The sequence below is a fragment of the Drosophila montana genome, unplaced genomic scaffold (assembly GCF_035044405.1).
Source record: "Drosophila montana isolate Dmon_TW-CO22-7 unplaced genomic scaffold, ASM3504440v1 contig_2785_1, whole genome shotgun sequence".
NCBI classification, from domain to species: domain Eukaryota; kingdom Metazoa; phylum Arthropoda; class Insecta; order Diptera; family Drosophilidae; genus Drosophila; species Drosophila montana.
The window spans coordinates 1,635-11,527 of NW_026997655.1; the positions used below are offsets into that span (position 1 = coordinate 1,635).

The window sequence follows — 9,893 nt, forward strand, 5'->3', positions numbered from 1 at the left end:
CCGAATATAAGCTCTACGTGCGACCGCAAGATTTCTCCATCTTGTCCCAGATTACGCAGATGGCCGTGGAATACGAGACGGTCATGAGGCAGAGGGCGGAACACTCGGGAAACCAGTCAGCGAGCCAAGTGGTCATGAATCCGAGTAGCGCAGAATGGGGAGGTCAGTACAGCCCACGGGGGGACACCTCAATCCATTCTAGTCTACTCCCAGCGGGTCCGGAGCGGCCGTTATGGATAGAAGGGTCTCCGCCTCGCCTCGCCCTCAGTGGTCCCCGCCGAGGTTGCCCATGAAAGGATGAGCCAAGAGGCCGGAAACGGGTACGATCTGCGACGACCGAAAGAAGGCTTCCCGCGCCAGGGAAAGGGAACGCTTGCCCGGCAACCAAAAAGAAAGGACACGAAAGAGGGAGCGAAGAAGGGGCCTCACTTGGGATTGGACCGAGAGCTTGAGGAGACCAAAAGGCGGTATGCATCCACATGGATGCAGGGGATCAGGAGAAGTCGCCAGAGCGGAGCCATAATGGAGCTCCATCTGGAGTCGGAGCGGTGCACGGAAGAGGCGAGACACAGGGTGAGTGGCCGGCGGATCTGGATACAGAACTAAGGGAGTTACTGGAGTTGGAACTGGCTTTCGAGGGTCTGCAAGAGTTCTCGAACATCGCAGAGCACAGGATCCGGCTGAAGGACGACAAGCCGCTGAAGCAAAGGTATTATCGGAAGAAACAAGCCATGCAGAGGGTGATTTAGTAATAACTTTTTGCATTAATAGTCTTTAAAATTATTTTTATAGATGAATTATTTATGGTAGGCTCCAAAATATTTTCCCAGTTGGACTCCCGATTAAAACAAATTTTTAAAAATATTTCTCCATTCGGTGGTATCTCTCAAAGTTTTCGGGGATCCACGACAGTTATCACCATTAGGTAAACCGTTGACTTTTCGAATTCAAATCTGATAATCCCTAGAGCGCAACTATGCTTGCTGTGGGACCTTTTCAAGTATTTTGCGATTGCTTCAAATAATATGGCATCGACTATATTAGTTTTTTTTTTTTTGTTTGTTTATTGTATTGAATCAAAAACAGCATACATTTTTATTACAACACAGTTGGCTTAGGTGATATTTCGCCAAGCCTGGTTGAGTCCTCAGGCTTTATCGTGAACAAACGTCAAAGGCGGCTTTTTTCAATAAGGCTGGGTAGGTAGTCGGGGGACTCTGGGGCATCTCCTATGTCGTGGTTGGAGGAGGTCCTTGAACGATCTTCTCTTGAGCCTCCTGACTACACACCTCTCAGCGAGGTCTCTTGCTACCCGGTTGCAGTGTCGCTGCAAGCGTTCGTTGTACCTGTTGGCGAATGCTCCGACTTGGCTGTCTATGGTCTCCATTTTGAGGTCTCTGTGCAAGGTAGAATTTCTGTCGTACCAGTCGGCGCAAGGCCAAGTTTTAGAGAGTCTGAAATCGTCTTCGATTTGTCCGAGATGCAATGCCCCAAACCTGAATACCGTATCTCCAAGTTGGTGCCACCACAACGTTGTAAACTGCGCGTTTGCAGCGAAGTGGCAATGGGCTGTTGGGGCTCAGTAGCTAGTTGGCCTTGGCCATCTTAAGGCGGCACTACTAAAGAAGGCCGTCGATGTGCGCCCTAAAATTAAGCCTCTGATCCAGTACAGTTCCAAGATACTTGGCGCTTCTGCCAGGGTGAAGGGGGCTACCATCTATCCAGACTGCTGGAGCCTTGCCACGCCTCAGTGTATAGTTGACCGCCTGGCACTTCGAGGCATTGAGCAAGCAAGTGGATGTATTCTTGGGCCCCGTCAGTTGCTTCGTACTCGCAGTGGGCGGAGTAGAATATTGCCACGTCATCGGCAAATGTGGCCATCAAGGATTTGCCTGGGGTGGCAAACTCGTGTAGGTCATCCGGATTGGGGATGTCTGCCGAGTACAAATTGTAGAGGAAGGGACCCAGTACTGCCTTGGGGGATACCTGCCTTCATCTTGCGAACAGGAGAGATTGCTGCTCTAACTTTGACTTCGAACTTTCGCTCCATTAGATAACAGCGCAGAAGTAGAAAGAAGGGGGCGGGAAGACTCATCTTGATTTTCTGGAGCAATCCATCAATCCAGACTCGGTTGAAGGCCTGCTTAACGTCTACAAAGACTCCATAGCAGTAGTCTTTGTCGTCGTAAGCCTTGAGAATATGGTTAATCACTCTGTGAACCTGTTCAACAGCGCCATGCCCTCCCCTGAACCCAAATTGGTGATCAGGAAGGATGGCTATGTGATCCATAAGCCTTGAAAGTCGGGCGGCAATCAATCTTTCTGAGACCTTCGACAAGGAAGGCAGGAGGCTGATCGGCCGAGATGACTCAGAGTCATATTCCGGCTTGCCCGACTTATGGATTATATGGATCCTCGCTAACTTCCACTGGGCAGGGAAGTGTTGCGTCCTTAATATGGCGTTGAAGATCAACGTTATAAAAAGGAGTGCGCGCATAGGTAGGGCCTTCAGAGTGGTGTGGCATATTCCATCATGGCCCGGTGCTTTACCTGGGAAGGACTTTAACGACGTTGATCACCTCCTCCACGCGGATGGGGCCGATAGGTGGTGACATCTGTAGTGGTGTTTCCAACGCTCGGGTAGTTTCATCGAGCTCTTCTGGGGAGGCCAGATCGAAAGGTGTAAGCCGTTCCTCCAGGTGGCTGGCAAAGGTATCAGCTTGCTCTTTGTCTGTAAGGCGAAGAAGGGGAACGGTTCTCCAGGAACGGTTCTCGCCAGAGCGAGTATCCTGAGTCATGGGTATAGTCCATGCTCTCCAACCTTCTAGAGAAGGATGCGTCTTTGTGTCTGCGACGGGCCTCCTTGAGTTGCCGCTCCGCTTTCGCCACTCAGCCTTGTCCCACGGATGCTGTGTCGTCTGGAACCTGCGTCTGCACCGCCTCTTGATCCTGAGTAGGTTGGCTATGTCTGCGGGCAGTCCGTTGCCAGCATTCTCCAGCGGCCTGGCAACTGGTGGGGAAGTGGCTTCGGATACTGCTGCGCGAATCTTTGCGTTGAGCAGCTCAATGGCGTCCTCGACATCCCGTCCAGTGCAGATTTCGGTGTTGAGGTGAATACTTTCACTCATCTGTCTCTGGAAGACATCGAGATCGGTGTGTGTGCGTTGATCAGAATCGGTATTGCGCTGACCACCCTGGCCCTGCTCTCCAGAGTAACTATCAGGGCCAGGTGGTCGCTGGGGAGATCGATTATATTAGTCTTGTTCGATCCCACCTTTGTCAGCAAGTGAATGTGCTCGATGATGCCATTCATCTATTTAGTACAAATGCCGCGACAGATAGTTATAACACGATAATGCTAAACTCAATTCCGACTGATCAATTTATTTCTACCGCTGATGATTTGATTAAAGCTACAAATTTATCTGCGGATTGCAGACAGAGAATTTTACAAGCCGTTAGTAGTTTTAGGTCTTCCGAAATACAGGGATTGTGTATGTCTCTTCTCCTTGATACAATGCAATATTCAACAATATATCTAATTGCTTAAGCGGTAGGAAAATATCTGGGTCAGTTGTTTTAGAGTATGCAATATTTCGTTAAAAGTCTGTAGGTTTTTTAGTTATTTACAAAAGTCCGTCATATCCACTTGGTTTGCTTAAAACAGTATTTAAGGATTTATTTCAGCAACATTATTTTCTAAGGGAGAGTTGAATTATTTTAGGAGATTTTAATTTATGCTTGAGCAAATTTAATAGATGTAGGAGCCTTTACGACGAATTGCTCAGGAAGGGATTTAGGTAGCTATTAGATTAAAAAACGCCCACTACCAATTGTGACTCGCACATTGATTGGGCGTATCGCAATTTCTACAGTGCGGAAGCTAGCGCTAGGATACTCGGAACAGTGTATAGTTACCACAGAGGGATCTTTTAAAGTGTTCAGGACAGGGTAAATTATGTGTCTATATATGGGTCCATTTAATAAAAATATGTTTAATTTAAACTTAAGAATTATTTTATGAATATAAATAAGTAAATATATACCCTATATTTATATTTAAAAGTATTTTTGGGGTCTTATACTTGGGTTCAGGGTGTTTTCTAGTCGGGCACCTCCGACTAGAGCACATTTACTTGCTATTTATTTTTATTCACATTTTTGTTTTCATTATTGTTTGTTGTATTACTCAACCCAACAAAAGCACCAATTGTCACAGCAGACTGTACTCACTATTCATATTTTTACTGCACGTGAGTAGAATTCGTTCCACTGTACAAGCGCTGCCAAGACGCCTTTACGGTCTTTCGACGCCGACGTCGACTATGGCGCGCCAATTTGCGGGGTATAACGTCGAGCTTATTCATGAGCCGTTCGAGATTTTTTTCGGGGCTCATTGACAATCCACGGCTTTGCTACCACTAAACTTGCCGCGTTCACCTTTAGCATTCTATGGATATCGCTGGCGTTTTTACCCTAAGGTTGTGTAGACACACGATTACTAAACGCTTGGATTGCTCCCAAGGCGACGAGCCTAAACCTCATAGAATTAGACACCACAATTCTGGGTAGGGAGAGGGTTATGTTGAACGCCGGCTTGCCTTCATGTTAAAAATTAGTGTTCATGGGAAATAAAAAAAAGAATGAGTCGAATCCATTACTATTATTAACTTTATTCAAACTTAGGTTTCACTATTATTATTACGCATTACTCGACTCTACTATCTTTCGAGGTAAAGTTGAGCTCTTGAGGACGGAGTTAGGCAACCCTAACGGCGACGCAGAGTTGCAACGGCGGTTACATTCAAACTCAAACCGTGACTTTAATGTGGCTTCTTGCCCTTAATTAACTTTAATTATTCGTCTTCCTGCCTTACCTACTCTTATAACCAATACAACAATACTTATACCCTACGCTTATAGGCTAAAAATATTTAATCATCAATATTTTAAGAAAAATATAAATTAAATGGATCCTTGCCATAACTGTGGACTGAGGGCTGACTCGGTTTTCTTATGCCAATAATTCAAAATATTGGACACCAACTCGTTTTTAAGCCCGTTCCATTAACATACACCACTTAAGCTATCGACAAATTATTTATCTGCTCCTTGCAATATTTGTTTTGCATAGACAAATATTTATAACACATTCCACATAATTGACGAATAGTTCACATTCTTAGCTACGTAGTCCTTAAAAGAGTTGTAAAATTAATTAGCGTTGATTTTTTTAAATTTTATTAGCGTTGTTTTAAATGAAAATCATTTATGTATTGTACGAAGTAATATATATAGTTCCTTAACAACGTCACATAGCTTCTGAATTAGCGTTTTTATATCTGAGAAATGTATGAGGTATCAAGTTTTTTCGTCAAACGTAATAACAGTTCGATCCGAATCAGCTCAACTTTACTCTATCATTATTTGGTTTTGAAAGCATTTGATTGGCTTGTCGGTCTATGTGAGTGATAGCTCGCTATGTATCGTGGGGATATCGGACTGAGGATCTTCCTTTAAAGCACGAATGTTGTGTCCCTGGGTAATAGTAGGTCCTTGGACATTTTATTGATGTTATGTGGTTTACCTAAAACGTAACGAATTATCTACATCCATACGTTGCGGTTGTTCCTGTTTTTGTGGAGGTATATTAGGAGATCTTTGTCCCCTTTTAAAGTAGGGGATTTCCCATGTGGGGCACACCGTTTCCTACTATAGGGCTTTTATCTTTGAGCTGCTGTCTCTGTTCACATTCTTGAACCATTCCTTCAACAGAATAATTGTTGGTGAACGTGTAACGTTCGTTATTAGATGCGACCTCTTGGGCTAAGGCTAAACAAAACGTTGCTTAACGATTCCCAAAATAAATTCACGTATATACAAATAAATATTCTATACTTTTCGTTCAGTGTTACTATGGTGTTGTCGTAGGTCATGATCGTTTTTTTCGTTAGTAGTGTATGTTTTTTCTCTACTTCTTCACAGTACTGGAGAAGTGTCAGGTTCCCTTGCTGGAGCGTCGACATTTCTTGTTCTATTAAATATGTCCACACATGTGAAGTCAAGTCAAGTCAAGAAATTTAAAGGCGTGTCGAATGTCGTTAGTACCATGACTTCTGGTCCCTTAATTTTGTTTCTCATTATGTACCTATGTTGTTTTAAATCTTGTATTTTCGCATCAAAACTCCTTTAGCTGTGGTTTATATTAATGTATGCAATAGTTTTAGAGACATTGTCATATTAAATTCTTTTTGTCTGATTTCTAACACTTCGCACTCATTTTGTATGGAGCCTCTCAATTTTTTTAATTTTCCTGTCAAAATAATTTTTACTACACAAAGATTAGGAATTTAGGTTTTTAATAGTTTTGTTTGCAATATAAACGTATAGGAAATCAATGACTAATCTGCTTACGTGCTCTTGTTTACAAAGTTTGTAAAAATTTACCACTTTCTGCCGTAGGTGGTTGTTGTGTGCCCTTCTGTCGTTGTTGGTATTTTTATTCTGCTACTGCCGTCGGTGGTGACGTGGTATGCTGCATCAGTTGTTGTTGAATGAATCTGGGTAGTGTAACTTTCCTACTGGGCGCCAATTAAGCCGTTCCAGCTTAGGTTAGGAATTGTTGGTCAAATTTTATACACTGCTGCTCACTTGAATAACGCCCCTAAATCTTTCAAAGTAAAAGCAAATTTTCTCAATAAAAAATAGCTTTAAACCTGATTTTATTATACCCTGAACCCATTGAAAATTGGTAATAAGGGTATATTGAATTTGTGCAAATGTATGTAACAGGCAGAAAGAAGCATCTCCGACCCCATAAAGTATATATATTCTTGATCAGCATCAATAGCCGAGTCGATCTAGCCATGTCCGTCTGTCTGTCCGTCTGTCTGTCCGTCCGTCCGTCTGTCCGTATCCGACAGGATACACATTTTCACATTTCAAGAAAAGAGCCGCTATTCACAGTCATATAATATATATGACTATAATTTTACTCAGTGCAACTTTTAACATATATTATCAATAATTGTTTTTATACTCTCAATTGGCAGTGAATCTTATCGCATAGCAATTTGGACTACTGAAGGGTTTGCCTTGGTACACTCAGACTGGGAAAGATATTCTCTACATAAGCGGGAGTTTACATTTTTGAACAAATTTCTCTATAATCAGCATATGTGTTAATTATTGAGTATGTAATTAAGACTAGCCGAAAAAAGTTTTGGTGGTTCAATAATTCGAAAAAAAACTACCTTTTCTTTGCAGTCAACATGACACTTGGGTCGCAGACAGCCAATTCGGATTGAAGTAAAACGGATCTCTTTGACAAGTACCTATGCTCGAATTTTCAAGAATGTTATGATTGCCACGATGACGATTCTTTCAGTTCCATTCCTAACATTTTTAACGTAGCAAACATTATATTTTCCAGGGATGATTTTTATGAGGCCGCTTGAAGCCTTACTAATTCCTCAACCGGATGGTAATGGTATATCAGCACTTTTTCAAAAATCGTGTATTACATCTTGCCACGAGCCTTTTCAAATACTTTTCGCCAAAGCCCCGTCTTCAGCATTTTTTTTAAAATATGCAAAAATGGAAATGCTGCAATCACGCCAATTTTTTAGGATGGTAGGCTTTGCAAAATAAGGTAATATATTATTAAATATATCTCCATCACTATTCAAACCGTATATGGATCCTAAATATCATTTATTCTCACCGGGCACAAATAAAGTGACTAATTTAGTCATTGTTGAACATTTTTTCATCCAAACCTTTGAGCGTCGTTGTCAGGTTGATGCAGAGTATACTGACTTTTTTTTAAAGCCTTCGATTAGGTCAGTCACGTCGTTCTCGTTAAGAAATTGTCTGGGCTGGGTTTTCCTTCTTATCGTTATTATCACGTACGCATCAACAATACTTTGTCCGCCCCTTACGTCACATCTTCAAGGAGTACCCCAGCGGGGCTGTCTTAGTCCCCTTCTATTTAATATGTTTTTTATTGACAGAGAGTTGCTTCTGTTCATCCGATTATCTATTGTTTACCTTAACATATTTAAACGCGTTTTATCTCAGAAGGAGTAATTTTTGACTCTAAGTTCTTATTTGTTCAGCATATAAACTATAATATGCCTAAGGCGTATGCGAAGTTTGGGTTTGTTAGACGCAATTCTTCCCAGTTTAAAGACCCGTTCACAAGATTTTCTTTGCATTCGGTCTTCGTGCGGTCAATATAAAAGTATGGCTCTTATATCTGGAGCCCATCTGCAATTATGCACGCAAATAGGCTAAAGCGCCTGCAAAACAGTTTTTAAAATTCAATTTGCAATGCCTTAACTTTACTGACCCCTTACCGCCTTACAGACATAGGTGTCGATTTTTACATTTATCATCTCTGGAAGATAGAAGAGTGATAGTAGCGCTGCTTATCTGCAGTGTGTCAAACATATCTTTGCGATATCATTTGCCCGTTTCTGTTAGAACTCATAGAACTGCTTATGCATGCAAGGATGCTATGAATAGCTTAAAAATGTGCGGGGTGTTCTACCGTATGTTTCATCACAAATGCGTGATGTTATATGAATTTTAAAGTGTATCACTTCTTATAATAAAAGCAATGCGTTTTATCTGCTTCACTGGTTATTTTCGAATACATGTCAAAAACTACAATTATGGCGTCTGGGCTATTTTCTTAAGCTAACTTATTTAGAAGCTTGGAAGCAGCCACAAAACTGGAGGGTAGCGACCTTGTGGAAAATCAGCATAATTTGCGGCATGAACATCCCGCCCCCTTGCAATACTATTGCAATTGGAGGTCCTTGGAGAGGAGGGAGGTCAGGTGCCATGCTGGACGTCACTGGCTGCAGGTTCCGGAGAGGACCCAACCGAACAAAGTGTTCTGCGCCACCAGCAGACCGGCTTGGCTCGGTACCAGATCCGTGCGAAATATTTGCAGATAAAAATCCGCACCGAGAATCAAGGAGACGGTGCCTGGGCGATGGAAGTCGGCATCCGCCCAGACAATCTTCTCCAGTTTCTTCTGGATGGACTCCTCGATTGGTTTTATAGGGGTGCGAAGCTGAAGTTGATTCTCCGTCTTTTCGAGTATTCTGCACCGATGCGAGTAACGGAAAGTCCGAGGGCCGTTGCCAAAAAGGCATCGATGCGACTGGTTGACCTGCACGGATTGATAAGCGCTCGAGTCTCGAAGGCTTCTCAGGGCTCAGACTCAGGAAGATTTGGCACTTCCGCAGTGCACTCTACGGCACACCCGGCATCGGTACGACCCCACTCCACGTGGCTGTTGGCTGGTGTTTTCTGGGCGTGGTACTATGTAGCTTAAGGAGAAAACAAGAAGCTTTTAAAAATGTAGTTTTGTAGACACGGAGGACATCACAGGTGTTAGTTGGGAGGTCTGTTTCTACGGAATGGCGGCATCGATGTCAATTGCAAGGTGGATGAGCTTAGCCGCGGGCCTCTTGATGTCGCCGCGGGCATTAAGGACGTCTACCACGCGGAACATGTGATCCTTGTCTGAATGCTTGGCGTGGACTCTACCGAGCTGTCATTCATTGGATGGAAGGTTATCTTCTTTGACGATAGCCATGTCACCGTTCTGAAGGTTTCTCGTTGGATGTTTCCATTTGTTGCTTTTGTGCAACTCCTTGAGGTTTTCCTCTTTGCTGATTAAGGACTTTGAGACGTTGTCAGCGGTTCAGGATAGACGCTGCACTCTCTTTAATTTCAGGCTCCGAAATCGTAACAAGAGCACCGCCAACGAGGAAATGGCATGGACTAAGGGCCAGCAGGTCTTCCGGGTTCTCTGATAATGAAGAGATTGGCCTCGAGTTGAGGCATGCTTCTATGATTGATAAGAGGAAGTGGCCTTG

The 9,893-nt window shown here is 43.1% G+C and overlaps 1 long non-coding RNA gene across 1 annotated transcript; it reads left to right on the forward strand.

Annotated features, from left to right (window-relative positions):
- The first annotated feature begins 638 nt into the window (after positions 1–638).
- LOC135430028 (uncharacterized) lies at positions 639–8,070 on the forward strand. Its single transcript, XR_010436515.1, has 3 exons — positions 639–709; positions 7,267–7,330; positions 7,433–8,070. It is a non-coding gene; the product is annotated as an uncharacterized LOC135430028 (long non-coding RNA).
- Positions 8,071–9,893: the final 1,823 nt, after the last annotated feature.